Genomic DNA, 18,556 nt, shown 5'->3' on the forward strand with positions numbered 1-18,556 from the left:
GGCTTTGCAGACAGGGACTCTGCATTTTCCACTATGGTGAAAGTATTGTAGAAGTTGAGAGAGGTTCAGTTATTTGCATATAGAAAGACCAGGACTCAGGAATGATTTTGAGAAGGAAAAAGATTTAATGATGGCCACCTGGACTGGGGAGCTTTCTGTTTCAAACCTTAGCCCTAAACAAGAATTTTGCATTCTTTTTATACAGAGAGGAAGAATTAAATTGTTCTTTGTTTCAGTGCTCAATAGGCTTGAATTAGCATATATCATCCACATTCTAGGCAAGCTTTTAGCATGGACCTTATACATTCTAGATAAGCTTTTAGCACATTTGGTTTGCATTGCTAAACTGTTTCCTGGGACTGGAGTCGTTGCCATGGTAACCAAGGGCAGGACTGCAGCCTCTTACTGTCCTACACCCACAAGTCACAGACAGCTTAGGTTATCTACAAAGAGACAAAGAGCCTTCAACCCATAGCCCACATAATTTTCCCCCTTTATGCCAAAACTTAACTTGCTAAGCTTTGGCATAATTATTGTTGGAGCTATGGGGTGGGTGGCTGTTTGTTGTTTTGATTGATTACTTTATTTATCAATTTTCAGTGTAGCATTCAGGATTCTGTTTTTAGAAGTTTAGAAATTTTCATTCTGGACAGCAGAATCCTGGGGCTGGGCTTGCAGTCATCCTGGGGCCACCGGTGCTCACGCAGATTTCCAGTCAGGCTCCAGATCCATCAATTAATTTTGTTTCACTCTTAAAGGGTTTATACATTTAATCTTAAAGGGGTGCTGAAAGGAGATGATCACTTTTCTGTAACTGCTTCCTGCTGGCCATCGGCTGTAGTCAATATCTAACAAGGTGTAAAACTTTTATTTTATTTTAACTGGAGGAAGTTGGATCTGGCATTTTGTATGAAGTTGGATGAAGTTTTCATACGGTTTATGAGATGTTCACTCTGAAAGAAACAAACTTAATTAAAATTTTGGGATACCTAGTTTAAAGAGGACATTGGATTACAGAGGTATACAAGGTCAGGTGCTTATAAAGATGGCACCCCTTTTTAAAAGATGGTGGGAACAGTATATATATATATACATTTTTTCTCTAAGTTATTTTCAGAGAGAAATTGCAATACATACTTAGCTTTGTTTTGAAGATGCATTTCAGGCTGTTTAATAATTGGCACTCGTGTTCTGCTAGATGCTCCTGGTGAACTGGCAACTTTCAGACAGTTGGTTTCATCCAGGATTAGTGCACTAAGATGGAAATTTTCTTAGTTTTTAGCTGTGGGAGTGGATCAGAACTACAGAATAAAGTTGTTTTTTTTTTTTTACATTTTGGTTTTAATTGTACAATTTCTGGTAATTTTGACTGTTCAATAGGTGATCCATTATTAGCAAGCAAGTCTCATTTTTTTAAAGTTCTTTAATTTTTTTGTCTTTGTTTTTTTCAAATGTTACGTTAAAAAAATATGAGGTGTCCATGTACCCCTACCATCATCATCCCACTCCTCCCCCCATAATAACAACCTCCTCCATCATGAGACATTCATTGCATTTTTTGAATACATCTCTAAGCACCACTGAACCTCATGGTCAATGGTCCACATCATAGCCCACACTCTCCCATATTCCACCCAGTGGGCCATGGGAGGACATATAACATCTGGTAACTGTCCTTGCAGCACCACCCAGGACAACTCCAAGTCCCAAAAGTGCCCCCACATCTCATCTCTTCCTCCCGCTCCCTACCCCCAGCAGCCACCATGGCCACTTTCTCCACACCAATGCCACATTTTCTTCAATTACTAATCACAATAGTTCATGAATAGAATATCAGTAAGTCCACTCTAATCCATACTGTATTCCTCCATCCTGTGGACCTTGGATTGGTTGTGTCCACTCCACATTTATATCAAGTGGGGGCTTAGATTCCAGATGGATGCTGGATGTAATTCTCCTGCTTTTAGTTGCAGGCAGTCTTGCTCCCTGGTGTGGAGGTTGACCTTCTTCACCTCCATGTTAGATGATTGGGGTAAGTCCAATAAACCAGAGTGTAGGAGTTACAAGTCTGGTGAGGCCCAGGGCCTGGCTATCACATGGTCAGTCCAGAGATTCAGGTCCCCTGGGTATACATTAAACCCCAGCACCAACTACAGTTCCGATAAAAGTAACAGAAGAGACTGGTGGACAAACATCACATCTAAGCCCAGCTCCATCACACAGAAACACAAACTCCAAAGTAGGGACAACTGAGATGGCACAGAACTCCATCTGCCATGACCATAGAACCTGTGGGTCTCTGTAGCACTCATAAGAACCAATACCGGGGGTTGTATCTACCTTGGCTGTCTCTGGTACCCTGCTGAGGTGTGCATAAGGGCAACCCCTCTGATAACCTCCCAGCTCTTTTTGGAGACTCATAGCCATATAAACTCATTTGTCCTCTCCATTTCCCCCCTTTGATTCAGGTCAAAAATCATTTTTAACTTCTGGTATTATATATAGACTGAGATATTCTGCTGGCCCGAATTGGCCCTTTTATTCAAGGTCATTTTCTAGTTACATCATCAGCTGGTACTTGGTAAGTAATCCCTCAGCACCAGGGAGGCTTGTCCCCAGGAGTCATGTCCAATGCTGAGGGGAAGGCAGCACATTTACATGCTGAGTTTGGCTTCGAGACTGGCCACATTTGTGCAACACGGAGGCTCAGGAGGTAAATCGTAGGCACCCTGCAGCTCTAGTCCTTATTCTTATTTCAGGTGCAGAGGCTCACAAGCATAGTCATTAGTATCAAGGGCTCATTGTTGGACCTTCCTTCATTTTCGGTCTTTGCTGTTGGACTTGGGGGATTGTTGCTGTTCCTTTAGGAACTGTGATAGAGCTCCTCTGGCTAGGAACTCAGCACGGTTACTGTTTTAAATTGTAGCCACTATGAAAATATCCAAATATTTTTATGTACCCAGGATATATGCCCTGTAGGGCTCCCTGCCAACCATGTGTCCACTGTCAATAACATCCCACACCAGTATTCCTCCCACCATTGTTGAACTTTTCTGTGATTCAAAACTACTTCAAAAGTGAAGCCCAATATATTGCCAGGTTCCATTAATAGTAAAATGGAATATAGTGATGAGTTTAAAGGTTAGATATAGAATACGTATTATTTAGAAAAAATTAATGTAAAAATAAATTGGGGTATCAAAAAATTCAAAAATGCAAAAGCTTTGTTTTTGTTATTTTGCCTTCCATCACTGCAATAAGTGTTGCGCTGTATGCAAATTGGCAAGGCAACTATTTCCAGTTTTTCCTTACTGTCTACATCCTATCTTATTCTTTTTTTCCCCTAATTATTAAGCTTATCTTCATGAAAGTTTTAGATCACAGTAATTCATGTATACAATATACAGTACTCCCACATATCCAACATAAAACCCTTTTCCCTTCCACAGCAATAATCTTTTTACATATTCATGCTATATTTACTGAAATTGATGTACAGATGTTAAGACAATAGCTTTCAAATAAGGTAACATTTGGGTTTACATTGTGGTTTATATTTGAGACTATACACTTTTCTAAATTTTTAGTTATCTTATGTTTTACATTATGATTTACATTTTAACCTATCAGCCCCTATATATTTTTGGTGAAGTTTAACATGTGCTAAATCCATCCTTGCATACACTTGTGGAACACTTCTATTGACCACACAGTTACATTGGTTTCATCTATTAAATACCTCTTTCCCTCTGCCCTTAGAGCCCACAGTGACAGTCAATCTTCATTGCTTGAAGGGACATGTTCAGAGATATTTGCCACAGTGTTGAGGGCTTGCCATGCTCAACTGCCCTAAAGCACTGGGAGCCACCATTTTTCTCAAGACATACAATTCCCTCTATTTGAGAACATCAGTCCTCCCCAGGATGTGGGTATACCTTCACTCTCATTATATGGGTCTCTATCCAATGATATAACCCACTATGGCAAAATGAGCACTCATACTCCCTAGAAGCCTGTCCTGTGTCATATTATCCCCTTTAAGCATTTTAAACAGGTAACCTTCCTTATTATATTTTTGAAAAGTTTTCTCAACATTATACTCTCAACCAAATACCTGAAAATATCCTGTTTTCATATGTTCCCCCACCCTCCCCCCAATTTCTTGGGCAATATTACCCATCCTCCCATCCCTAGCCCCCCTCAAGCCCTCAAACCCCACCCAGTGATGACCCTATGACCCCATTTTATTCCTTCCTTGTACACATACTTACCTCCAGCTTATCATAGATTTCACCCATGTAGGTGTCAGCTTACATCCTTCCTCTACTCCCCCCCCCCTTTTTTTCCTTTAAGCCTATCATCCAGTCTCTAGCTCTCTGAGGCAGCTTGGTTTATTTATTTCATATCATTGAGGTCATGTAGTATTTGTCCTTCAATGCCTGGGTTGCTTCACTCAACATAAGACTCTCAAGATTCATCCATGTTATCACGTGTGTTTGTAGAGTATTCAATCTTAAAGCTGAGTAGTATTCCATTGTATGTGTATACAACATTTTATTTATTCATTCATCTCTTGATGGGCATTTCGGTTGATTCCAACTTTTGGCAACAGTGAACAACACTGCTATGAACATTGGTGTGCATATATCGGTTTGTGTCCTTGTTTTCAAATCTTCTGGGTATATACCCAGCAGTGGAATTGTTGGGTCATATGGCAAAGCTATAGCTAGTTTTTTAAGAAACTGCCAAACTGTCCTCCAGAATGGCTGGAACCTTCTGCAATCCCACCAGCAGTGGATGAGTGTTTCCATTCCTCCGCATCCTCTCCAGCATTTGTATTCTTCTGTTTTTTCATAGCTGCCAATCTTATGGGAGTAAGATGGTATCTCATTGTAGTTTTGATTTGCATTTCCCTAATAGCTAGAGATTTGGAGCATTTTTTCATGTACTTTTTAGCCATTTGTATTTCTTATTTGGAGAAGTGTCTGTTTAAATCTTTTCCCCATTTTTTAAATGGGTTGTTTGTCTCTTTATTTTCAAGATATAGGAGTTCTATATATATGCAGGATATAGGTCTCCTATCAGATATATGGTTACCAAATATTTTCTCCCATTTCTCTCTTTTAACTTTCTTGACAAAAGCCTTTGTGGTGCAGAAGGCTTTAATTTTGAGGAAGCCCCATTCATCTATTTGTTCTTTTGCTGCTTGTGCTTTTGTTGTGAAGTTCATGAAGGCATTTCCTATTACAACGTCTTGTATATGCTTCTCTACACTGCTTTACAAAGTCTCTATGGTCTTGGCTCTTATATTTAGGTTGTTGTTCCATCTTAAGTTGATTTTTGTATAAGGTGTGAGATGGTAATCATCTTTTAGTCTTTGACCTATGGATATCCAATTTGCAAGGCACCATTTGTTGAATAGGCCATTCTCTCCTAGTTGAGAAGGTTTGGTGGCTTTATCGAATATTATATGACTATATATATGAGAATCTATATCAGAACTCTCAATTCGGATCTGTTGGTCTGTATGTCTCACCTTGTGCCAATACCATGCTGTTTTCACTACTGTAGCTTTGTAGTATGATTTGAAGACAGGTAGTGTAATTCCTCCAATTTCGTTTTTCTTTTTAAGTATGTCTTTGGCTATTTGGGGCCTCTTTCCTTTCCAGATAAATTTCATAGCTAGATTTTCTTGTTCCTGAAAGAATGCTGTGTTGGTTTTTATTAGGATTGCATTGAATGTGTAGATCAGTTTTGGTAGGATAGATATCTTAATAATATTTAGTCTTCCTATCCATGAACAGGGAATATTCTTCCATTTATTTAGGTCTTCTTTGATTTCCTTGACGAGTGTTGTGTAGTGCTCTGTGTATAAGTTTTTTACATCTTTAGTTAAATTTATTCCTAGGTATTTGTTTTTTTAATTTACTATTGTAAAATGGTATTTGTTTCTTCATTGCTCATTTTTGGTGTACAGAAATGCTACCGATTTTTGTATATTGCTCTTATAACCTGCAACTTTAGTAAATTCATTTATGAGTTCTAGAGGCTTTGTTGTAGACCTCTCAGGGTTTTGCATGTATAGGATCATGTCATCTGCAAATAATGAAATTTTGACTTCTTCCTTTCCATTTTGAATGCCTTTCATACCTGGTTCTTGCCTCAGTGCTCGAGCAAGTACTTCTAAGACAATGTTAAATAGAAGAGGTGATAGTGGGCATCCTTGTGTTATTCCTGATCTTACAGGGAAGGATTTTAGGATTTCACCATTGTAAATGATGTTGCCTGGGGTTTTTCATATATACTCTTTCTCATGTTCAGAAAATGTCCTTGTATTCCAATTTTTGGCAGTGTTTTTATCAAGAAAGGGTGCTTATTTTGTCAAATGCTTTTTCTGCATCTATAGATATAATCATGTGATTTTTTTCCTTCAGTATGTTTATATGGTGTATTACATTCATTGATTTTCTTATGTTAAACCATCCTTGCATACCCAGAATGAATCCCACTTGGTCATGGTGTATATAATTCATTTAATGTGTTGTTAAATACGGTTAGCAAGTATTTTGTTGGGGATTTTTGCGTCTAGGTTCGTTAGAGAAATTGGTCTGTAATTTTCCTTTCTTGTGGTGTCTTTGGCATTGGCACTAGGGTAATGTTGGCATCATAGAATGAGTTATGTAATGTTCCTTCTGTTTCAATTTTTTGGAAGAGTTTCAGCAAGATTGGTGTTAATTCTTTATGGAATGTTTTGTAGAATTCTCCCGTGAAGCCATCTGGCCCTGTACTCTTCTCAGTTGGGAGTTTTTAATGACCGATTCTATCTCTTTACTTGTGATTGGTTTGTTGAGATCATCAATTTCTTCTTTCATCAATATAGGCTGCTTATGTGTTTCTAGGAATTTGCCCATTTCCTCTGAATTGTCATTTTTGTTGGAATATAGTTTTTCAAAGTATCCTATTATGATAGTCTTTATTTCTGTGGGGACAGTGATGATATCTCCTTTCTCATTTCTTATTTTGTGTATTTGCATCTTGACTCTTTTTTTATTTGTTAGTCTAGCTAAGGGTTTGTCAATTTTATTGATCTCAAAGAACCAGCTTTTGGATCTGTTTATCTTTTCAGGTGCTTTTATTTTCAATTTATTTAGTTCTGCTCCTATCTTTGTTATTTCTTTCTTTCTTCTTCCTGTGGGGTTACTTTTTTGTTTTGTTTTTTACTAATTCCTCCAAATGTGCAGTTAGTTTTTCAATTTTTGATCTTTCTTCTTCTTTTTTTTTTTTAAAGATTTATTTATTTATTTAATTCCCCCCCCCCTCCCCTGGTTGTCTGTTCTTGGTGTCTATTTGCTGCGTCTTGTTTCTTTGTCCGCTTCTGTTGTCGTCAGCAGCACGGGAAGTGTGGGCGGCGCCATTCCTGGGCAGGCTGCACTTTCTTTCGCGCTGGGCGGCTTTCCTCATGGGCGCACTCCTTGCGCGTGGGGCTCCCCCACACGGGGGACACCCTTGCATGGCACAGCACTCCTTGCGCGCATCAGCACTGCACATGGGCCAGCTCCACACGGGTCAAGGAGGCCCGGGGCTTGAACCGTGGGCCTCCCATGTGGTAGACGGATGCCCTAACCACTGGGCCAAAGTCCGTTTCCCTCTTTCTTCTTTTTTGATAAATGAATTTATGGATATAAATTTCCCTCTCAGTACTGCTTTTGCTGCATTCCATAAGTTTTGGTATGTTGTGTTATCAATTTCATTAGTTTCAAGGTAGTTATTAATTTCTTTTGAGATTTCCTCTTTGTCCCACTGTGTTTCTAAGAGTGTGCTGTTTAATTTCCATATCTTGTTGTGCAATCTGGGCCTCTGGCTCTTGCAGATTATTAGCTTCACTCCACTGTGGTCAGAGATATTATTTTGTATGATTTCGATCTTTCTGAGTTCATTGAGCCTTTCTTTGTGGCCTAGCATATGGTCTATCTTGGAGAATGATCCATGTGCACTTGAGAAAAATGTCTATCCTGTTGTATTTCTGTGTAATGATCTGTATATGTCTATTAGATCCAGCTCCTCTAATATATTGTTCAAACTTTTTGTTTCTTTATTGATTCTCTTTTGAGATGTTCTGTCCAAAGTTGATAGTGGTGTATTAAACTCTCCCTACACAATTGTAGAGGCATCTATTCTTTCACTTAGTTTTTCCAGTGTTTGCCTCACATATTTGGAGGTATCCTTGTTAGGAGCATAAATATTTATTATTGTTCATTCTTCTTGAAAGAGTATCCCTTTCACTAATATGTAGCATCCATATTTGTCTCTCACAATTGTTTCGCATTTAAAGTCTAATTTGCCGGACATTGTAAATCCTCACAGGGCCCACTGGATGGAATGGAGGAGAGTATGGGCCATGATGTGGACCATTGTCTATGAGGTGCAGAGATGCCCAAAGATGTACTTACCAAATCCAATGGATGTGTCATGATGATGGGAACGAGTGTTGTTGGGGGGGGAGAGGGGGGTGGGGGGGTGGGGTTGAATGGGACCTCACATATATATTTTTAATGTAATATTATTACAAAGTCAATAAAAAAAAATAAAGTCTAATTTGTCTGACATTAATATAGCTACTCCTGCCTTTTTTGGTTATTGTTTGCTTGTAAGATTGTTTTCCAGCCATTCCCTTTCAACCTTCATGAATCTCTGAGTCTAAGATGTGTTTTTTGTAGACAGAATATAGATGGGTCATATTTCCTTATCCAATCTCCCAGTCTGCATCTTTTGACAGGTGAGTTTAATCCATTGACATTCAGTGTTATTACTTTCAAGGAATTATTTATGCTAGCCATATTTTGTTCAGACTTGTGTTTGTCATGTTTTGTTTGTTTGTTTTTTCCTCCTCTTTTTGTGTTTTTTGTTGCTCTCTCACTCTCCTCCAACTCTGCCTCTCCTGTTTTTTCTCTCTTCCTGCAGAACTCCCTTTAGTGTTTCTTGAAGGGGAGGTTTCTTTTTGGCATACTCTTTTAATTTCTGTTTATCTGTGAATATTTTGAACTCTCCATCATTTTTGAATCCTAGTGTAGCTGGGTAGAGTATTCTTTGTTGGAAATTTTTTCTTTTAGTACCTTGACTATATCATACCACTGCCTTCTTGCCTCCATGGTTTCAGATGAGAAATCAGCACTTAATCTTATCGAGCCTCCCTTGTATGTGATGGTTCTCTTTTCTCTTGCTGCTTTTAGAATTTTCTCTTTGTCTTGGGCATTGGATAATTTGACAAGTATATGCTTTGGGGTGGGCCTGTTGGGATTTATGGTGTTTGGGGTGCACTGTGGTTCCTGGACATGTAAATCCATCTCTCTCAGTAGATTTGGGAAGTTTTCAGCCACTATTTCTTCCAGCACACCTTCTATCCCCTTTCCCTTTGCTTCTCCTTCTGGGATGCCTATAATATATATGTTTGTGCATTTTGCATGGTCATTGAGGTCCCTAAGTCCTAGCTGGATTTTTTCTATTTTTTTATCAATCAGTTCTACTATCTGTTTGATTTCAGATGTACTGTCTTCACGTTGCTAATTCTCTCCTCTTCCTCTTCTAATCTGCTATTTGCTGTGAGTGTATTTTTGATTTCTTGAACTGTGGTGTTTATCACCATCATATCTATTATCTTTTTGCGTATATCTACAATTTCTTCTCCAAATATTTTCTTCATATTGTTAATCTCTTCCTTTACTTCATTAAGTTGGTCTCTAATATATGTTTTGAGATCTTTAATTATTTGTCCGATGTTCTGCTCCTCTTCCTGGTTTTTAGTTTGTTGATTGGATTCGGCCATGTTTTCTTGATTATTGGTTTGGCTTGTAGATTTTTGTTGCTGTCTAGTCATCATTTTATCTTGACAGGTTTAATCAGTCTAGCTTCTTTGTCTAGTCTTGGGGATTAATTAGTTGCTGTTCGTACATAAGTGTTACGTCTTCTCTTTATTACTTTGTTCTTCTTACTCTATTTTCTTGTTGCTGGCTAAGTTCACTTTGAAGGAAAATATTAGGGCCAGGGAAAGCAAAATGCATATGAAAAGAAAATGTATAAGTAGTATTTGTAATAAATGTTAACAGCAACAATGTGAGATTTGCGAGAATGGGTTAGACTCATGTAAGTTGTGTAGAGTTAAAGCATTAAGTAGAGTACTGATAATGAGATAGTCAACTGAATATACGGAGGAATATAGTATGAATTAAAAGGTCAGTGTTTTCATGAGAGAGGGAAAGAAAAAATAAAGACAATAATATCAAGAGTGGATTAAAGACAGAAAACAGAACAAAGGTATTAGAAATAAAAACTGAGACGGGGGCCAAAGAAAGGAAGGTAGAATGTAAGAGAAACAGCAGATGATGGAAGATAGAAATATGTGGGGGAAAGGGGATAGTGTAGGTGGCCAAAATCAATACACACAGAAAAGAGGAAATGGAGGATGAGGAAACACAGCAAGAGTGAAGTGCTCCTTGCAACACCTATTATATTAAGAAAATAAAATTAAAAAAGAAGAAAAGGAGAGAAAAGAAAAAAGAGATGAGATAAAGTGGGGCAAAGAAAAAGGAGGGGAAACAATCAAGAGAAAGAAAAAGGAAAAAAACTAAAAAAATGAAAAAGGAACTTAGGGGATGTAATGGGAGAAAAGACCAGGAGACAATGCAATATTAGCAACCACGCCAAAAAAAAAAAAAAAAAAAAAAAAAGAACCAACGTTTCAAGCTAGGAATCCTCTTTGCAGTTAAATAATACACTTAGGGATCTGACCTTCACCCTTTCTCCTTTCATCACTTCATTCTTTCCGAGGACAGCAGGAAAGCTGCCTGACAGGTCTCATAGGAGATTCAAGTAGGTCCTTGTTGAACCAACTCAACACAGAAGACTATGGCTCTTTATTTCCATCGTGAGAGCACGTACACCTCACCAGAAACCCCAAATAAGTTATTGGAAGCTTGCATAGCACCTCTTACATTCTCTCCCCCTTAGGGGTGCTAGGAAAGGTCTAATTGATTTTCTGACCCACCTTCTCCCAGAACAAGTTTCCTATCCCAGGACGTTTAGGTAAATTGGGGTTCTCAGCAGATTCACCTCTCCTTTCTTCCTAGAATCTCTCCAAGACAGCTGGTACACTCCTCCAAGTTAAAGGAGAGAGAGGGAGAGAGAGAAATAACCACAAATGCCGAGGGCTAGGGTAATCAAGGACCTCAGATGGACCTCAGGAAATGGTGGATTCAGGGACAGGAAGTCAGTGTTATTGCAGATTCAAGGTGTGTGAATCTCTGGAGTGTGGACCACCAGGGTTTAGGGGACACAGACCTGGGGACCACACATCTGGTTAACAGGGGCCCTGGGAGCACCACAGCACAACACAGCATTCAGGGATCCCTGCAGCTGGGCGCCAGCCCTATGGGGAAGGGTCCCACCCACAACCTCTGACCTCCATGTCAGAAACCCAAAATTCCACCTCTCACAAGAATCTCTTCTGTCACTGTCTCACCAAATCGACATCCAGACACCTCCTGCCCTGCAAGCCCAGTTCAGCAGGACTCCAACCCTACTCAGCCACTTCTTTGCAGGAGAGATTATGAGGTGCACTCACTCTGATGCCATCTTGCCCCCTACACTGCTTCGCAAGCCTCATTTTTGTACACAGTAGAGTACACTAGAAAAGTAAGTTGGCTGAGCCTGGCTAAAACCATTGCCATATTTTATAGACATGTTTATTAACTATTTAGAAAATAAAGTCACCAGGAATTTAACATGTCTAATATACTTTTGTACCTGATCCAGAATAGAAAAGATAACGTCATAATTATTAGGTATGTATTTAGTACAGGATAAAAGTATAGCCCTTTAATATTAATTAGTGTATTACTTAATGCATAAGGATTCTGAGTTGCAATTAATAGTTTTAAGTTTCAGGTTTGTAATACTTTACATGTTATCTCTCCATGGGAGCAGGCCATAATGCCAATTGTGTTTAAGTTTTACTTACAGTATCCTGGTATCATGGCTCCACTTAACATGTTCTTCACACAGTGAGCAAGTTGCAGCATTGTTGATTCTAGAGATAGTTTCTAGTGTTCTACCAGCTTGGTGCATAGTGCTCTCTGGCACTATGGAACAGTGCCAGTCTGGAGGCGATATCTATTGTATACTTTGCTGTAACAAGTCATCACTGGCTGCTGCAGGAACTTGAAACTGCAACGTAGTTTCCATTAACTTCAGGAGCAGAACTAGAGGCTGATATAGCAAATATTTCTAATTGAGGGGTCAGTGACCAGCCTAGCCAATAACTCACATGGAGAGGCAACCTGAAATGTATTCAATGCCTGGTTTGAATGCATAAAGGAGTTTGACAATGTTAAAGTTTATTCCTTGTTTTTATATATATTTTAAACAATTTAATGCAACACATCATATATCAAATGACTGTTTACTTATACAATTTTACCATGAAGGTAACAGTAGGTATTTTACTTTAGTAATAGAGGGAAAAAACTATTTTTCATTGTTAAAATGAAAACAGAAGATTCCCAATAGAATCAAGATAACTTTTTATTACCATTTACTTAAATATACACCTTGCGGTGACCTTCAGAAAGGTTTTATTATCACGAAGTTGTTCTTTGCCACCAATACCAATTCAAGTTTTTAGTTAACAATAACTTCTAGAACTAGAACTATTTGAATGTTTTCAGTTTGGAAGATGTTTTACAAATTCTTTATAATTGACTACAACCACATTGTCTAGTTACCTTATGTTTAAATAAACTTATTAAATTACAATTACCAAAGAAAATTACTTTATTTATTTAAGAGAGCATATCTACAAACTTTCATCTTTAGCTTAATTCCATTAACATGAACTTACAATTTTTATTACTCTAAAGATTTTGTACATATGTTAATTTATCTAATGGGTATTTTATAAACTAGGGGAGATTACACCTAAGCTAAATAAAATTGAAACCATTACAGTTTATGCAAGGAATGTTTTTTCTTTACAAGAAGCTAAACTTTTTTCTTTAAGTTATGAAAATGAATAATTTTTAAAAGCACATTGACTACCAGGTTTCAAAACACATTATACAATTACCTAATTAGTTTAATCATAATCCCTGAAAGAACTCTCCATAGTTTTTATGGACTTTTCCTTACTTACTGAAATCTGTCAAGAGAACCACTAATTACCCTTATTTTATGGCTGTCAAAAGGTTTAAACTGGGAAATTACAGGGCAAACTGATTGTTAATTCCCCAGCCTAGTAGACAGATTTAATCTGTCACACCTAGTTCTGCCCTCAAAGTTCTTGCAAAGAAGAGGCCCTTTTCCAATAGTTCCTATAATCAGATTTTTATATGACTTTTCAATCCTGCTTAGTCTAATTTGGGCTCCAAGAATATTTATTCACATATATAACTGCATATTTAAATTTTAACAATTTGAATAGAGCTCTTTTAAGAATTTTCATTTGTTAATTTATTATCATCCTGATGTATGAAGACATACAGTGAGCAAATGAGCAGATACAAATAGACACAGAAACACAACTCATTGATGTTGCTTAAATTTGCATTATTTTATATACTGTTAAGCTTAATTTGGTGTTCAGAAATATATATTACTTATATAACTGCATATTTAACCTCAACAATTTGAGCAAATAGGCAGACATGAATAGTTTGAAACAAAAGCATAACTTTAGTTACTTAAAACTTTCATTTTTTTTACAAAATAAGTGTGACAGCAAAACATTTCAAAGACTCCTGAAACTTCTTAATTTGCACTATGACTATGCAGCTTTGCACAAAAATTTTGTTTCTTTACTAATGGCTTGTAACCAACATATTTCCAATGCTTTAGCACCATTTCCTTTTGTTTCAGAACTTTATATTTTACCTTGAATTTACCAGAAATTTGTATAACCAACAAGATTAATTCTATGTATATTTACTGAGGCTATTTGAAGCCTCAGGGAGACAGACTAGTTTCTCTCATGAATTGCCACTCTTTTTAAATTATTTTTAATTCAGGTTTAAAAAATATTACATTACAAAAATATGAGGTCCCCATTCACCCCATCGCCCCCACCGCACCACTCTCCCCACAGCAACTCTCCCCCATCATCATGACACATCCATTGCATTTGGTGAGTACATCTCTGGGCATCGCTGCATCTCATGGTCAATGGTTCACATCATAACCCATACTCTCCCACATTCCATCCAGTGGGCCATGGGAGGATCCACAATGTCCAGTAATTGTCCCTGCAGCACCACCCAGGACAACTACAAGTCCCAAAAATGCCTCCGCATCTCATCTCTTCCTCCCATTCCCTGCACCCAGCAGCCACCATGGCCACTTTTTCCACACCATTGCCACATTTTCTCGATTACTAACCACAATAGTTCATGAACAGAATATCAGTAAATCCACTCTAATCCATAGTGTATTCCTCCTTCCTGTGGACCTTGGATTGGTTGTGTCCATTCCATATCTATGTCAAGAGGGGGCTTAGATTCCACATGGATACTGGATGCAATCCTCCTGCTTTCAGTTGTAGGCACTCTTGGCTCCATGGTGTGGTGGTTGACATTCTTCAACTCCATGTTAGCTGAGTGGTGTAAGTCCAATAAACCAGAGTGTAGGAGCTGAAGTCTGTTGAGGCTCAGGGCCTGGCTATCATATTGTCAGTCCAGAGATTCACATCCCCTAGATATATCTTAAACCCCAGCACCAACTACAATTCCAGTAAAGTAACAGGAAAGGCTTGTGAAAAGAGATCACATCTGAGTCCAGCTCCATCACACAGAAACACCAACTCCAAAGAAGGGCAAACTGACATGGCAGTGAACTCCATCTGCCATGACCATAAAACCTGTGGGTCTCTTTAGGCCTCAGAAAAACCAATACCTGGGGTTGTCTCTACTTCGTCTGTCTCTGAGACTCTGCTCAGGTGTGCATAAGGACAATCCTTCTGACAACCTCCAGACTCTTTTCTAGAGACTCATAGCCATATGAACTCATTTGTCCTTTCCATTTCCCCCTTAATTTAGGTCAAACAGCATTTTTAACTCCTGTTATTATATGTAGACAAGGATATTCTGCTGGCCCACGTTGACCCTTTTATTCAAGGTCATTTTCTAGTTATACCATCAGTTGGTACTTGGTAGTGATCCCTCAGTGCCAGGGAGGCTCATCCCCAGGTGTCATGTCCCATGCTGGGGGGAAGGCAGTGCATTTACTTGCTGAGTTTGGGTTTGACACTGGCCACATTTGAGTAACACAGAGGCTGTCAGGAGGGAACTCTTAGGCACAGTGCTGCTCTAGGCCTTATTCTTATTTTAGGTGTGTAGGCCCACAAGCATACTCATTAGTATCAGGAGCTCACCGTTGGACCCTCATTCCTTCCTGGTCCTTGCCGTTACACCTGGGGGACTGCCGCTGCTCCCGTAGGGACCACGACAGAGCCACCCTGGCCAGGAACCCAGCAACCCCCAGCTGTTGTTTTTAATTGTTTCCACTATGAGTATATCCAAACATTTCCATGTACCCCGGAAAAGAAAAAGATAGGATGTAGTTTAAAGGTTAGATATAGAATACATATTGATTTGGAAAAATTCTACATCCTATCTTTTTCTTTTCTTTTTTCTTAATTATTAAGCTTGTCTTCACAAGAGCTATAGATCACAGTAATTCATATATACAATATACAGTACTCCCACATATCCAATATAAAAACTTTTCCCTTCCACAGCAATAATCTTTTAACATATTCATACTATATTTACTGGCACTGATGTACAGATATTGAGACAATAGGTTTTGAACAAGGTAACTTTTGTGTTTACATTGTGGTTTATACTTTAGGCTATACAATTTTCTAAATTTTTAGTTATCCCATGTTTTACATTAAGATTTACTTTATTAATCTATCGGCCCCTATATGTTTTTGGTGTAATATTATATGTTTTATATCCATCCTTGTGTACTCTCGTGAAACACTTCTATTGCCCTCACAGTTACGTTGGTTCCATCTATTCAATATCCCCCTCCCCTTGGGGCCCACAGTGACAGTCAATCTTCATTTCCTGAGGAGCCATGTTCAGAGATACTTACAACAGTGTTGAGGGCTTGACATGCTCAACTGCCCTAATGCCCTGGGAGCCACCATTTCTCTTAAGAGATACAGTTTCCTCTATTTGATGGTATTAGTCCTCCCCACAATGTGGGTCTACCTTCACTCTCATTATATGGGTCTCTACCCAATGATATAACACACTCTGGCAAAATGAGCATTCACATATTCCCTAGGAGTCTTCCTACATCAGATTATCCCCTTTAACTATCTTAAACAGGTAATTTGCCTAGTTATATTTTGAAAAGATTTTCTCAATGTTATACTCTCAACCAACACCTGACAATCTCCTATGTTCGCATGTTGCCCTACCTCCCCCCCCCCAATTTCTTGGGCAATATTACCCATCCGCCCATCCCTAGCCCCCCTCAAGTCCACAAAGCCCCACCCAAAGGTAACCCTAGGCCCCATTTTATCCTATCCTTGTACACAAACTTACCTCCAGCTTATCATAGATTTCACCCATGTAGACGTCAGCTTACATCCTTCCTCTAATCCCTGATTTCTTATAAGGCTATCATCCAGTCTCTAGCTCTCTGAGGCAACTTGGTTTACTTATTTCATATCGTTGAGGTCATGTAGTATTTGTCCTTCAATGCCTGGGTTGCTTTACTCAACATAAGGTTCTCAAGATTCATCCATGTTATCACGTGTGTTTCTAGTGTATTTGTTCTTAAAGCTGAGTAGTATTCCATTGTATGTATATACCACATTTTATTGATCCACTCATCTGTTGATGGGCATTTGGGTTGATTCCAACTTTTGGCAATAGTGAACAATGCTGCTATGAACACTGGTGTGCATATATTGGTTTTTGTCCTTGTTTTCAGTTCTGCTGGGTATATACCCAGCAGTGGGATTGCTGGGTCATATGGCAAAACTATGGTTAGTTTTTTGAGAAATGGCCAAACTGTCCTCCAGAATGGTTGGATCCTTCTGCATTCCCACCAGCAGTGGATGAGAGTTCCCATTTCTTCACATCCTCTCCAGCATTTGTATTCTTCTGTTTTTTTCATAGCTGCCAATCCTATGGGAGTAAGATGGTATCTCATTGTAGTTTTGATTTGCATTTCCCTGATAGCTAAAGATTTGGAGCATGTTTTCATGTGTTTTTAGTCATCTGTATTTCTTCATTGGAGAAGTGTCTCTTTAAATCTTTTTCCCATTTTTTAAATGGTTTGCTTATCTTTTTATTTTCAAGATATAGGTGTTCTTTAAATATGCAAGTTATAAGTCTCTTATCTTGTATGTGGTTACCAAATATTTTCTCCCATTGTGTAGGCTCCCTTTTTACTTTCTTGACAAACTCCTTTGAGGTGCAGAAGACTTTAATTTTGAGAAAGTCCCATTTATTTATTTGTTCTTTTTCTGCTCGTGCTTTTGGAATGATGTTCATGAAGCCATTTCCTATTACAAGGGCTTGTAGATGTTTCCCTACACTGATTTCCAAAGTATTCATGGTCTTGGCTTATATTTAGGCCTTTGATCCATCTTGAGTTGATCTTTGTATAAGGTGTGAGATGGTAATCCTCTTTCATTCTTCTACATATGGATATCCAGTTCTCAAGGCACCATTTCTTGAATAGGCCATTCTCTCCCAGTTGAGAGGGTTTGGTGGCTTTATCAAATATTATATGGCTATATATATGAGGTTCTATATCAGAACTTTCAATTCAATTCCATTGGTCTGTGTGTCTCTCCTTATGCCAATACCATGCTGTTTTCACTACTGTAGCTTTGTAGTATGTTTTGAAGTCAGGTAGTGTGATACCTCCAATGTCATTTTTCTTTTTCAATATGTCTTTAGCTACTCAGGGCCTCTTTTTCAAATAAATTTCATAGTTAGTTCTCCCAGTTTCTTAAAGAATGCTGTTTTGATTTTTATTGGGATTCCATTGAATGTGTAGACCACTTTTGGTGGGATACACATCTTAATAATGTTTAGTCTTGCTATCCATGAACAGGAAATATTCTTCCATTTATTTAGGTCTTCTTTGATTTCCTTGAACAGACTTGTGTAGTTCTTGGTGTATAAGTTTTTACATCTTTAGTTAAATTTATTCCTAAATATTTGATTTTTTAAATTTACTATTGTAAATGGTATTTGTTTCTTGATTTCCTCCTGATCTTGCTCATTATTTGTGTACAGAAATGCTATTGATTTTTGCGCATTGATCTTATAATCTGTGACTTTACTAAACTCATTTATGTGTTCTAGAAGCTTTGTTGTAGACCTCTCAGGGCTTTCTCTGTATAGGATCATGTCATCTGCAAATAATGAAATTTTGACTTCTTCCTTTGCAATCTGAATGCCTGTTATATCTGGTTCTCGCCTCAGTGCTCGAGCAAGTACTTCTAAGACAATGCTCAATAGAAGGGGAGGGAGTGGGCATCCTT

At 38.3% G+C, this 18,556-nt stretch overlaps 1 pseudogene; it reads right to left on the reverse strand.

The window, feature by feature from the left end:
• The window catches only part of LOC131274673 (rho-associated protein kinase 2-like), a 64,564-nt pseudogene extending 47,939 nt beyond the window's left edge, over positions 1–16,625 (reverse strand).
• Between the last annotated feature and the right edge of the window lie 1,931 nt (positions 16,626–18,556).

This window comes from Dasypus novemcinctus, chromosome 19 (genome assembly GCF_030445035.2).
Source record: "Dasypus novemcinctus isolate mDasNov1 chromosome 19, mDasNov1.1.hap2, whole genome shotgun sequence".
Taxonomy (NCBI): Eukaryota; Metazoa; Chordata; class Mammalia; order Cingulata; family Dasypodidae; genus Dasypus; species Dasypus novemcinctus.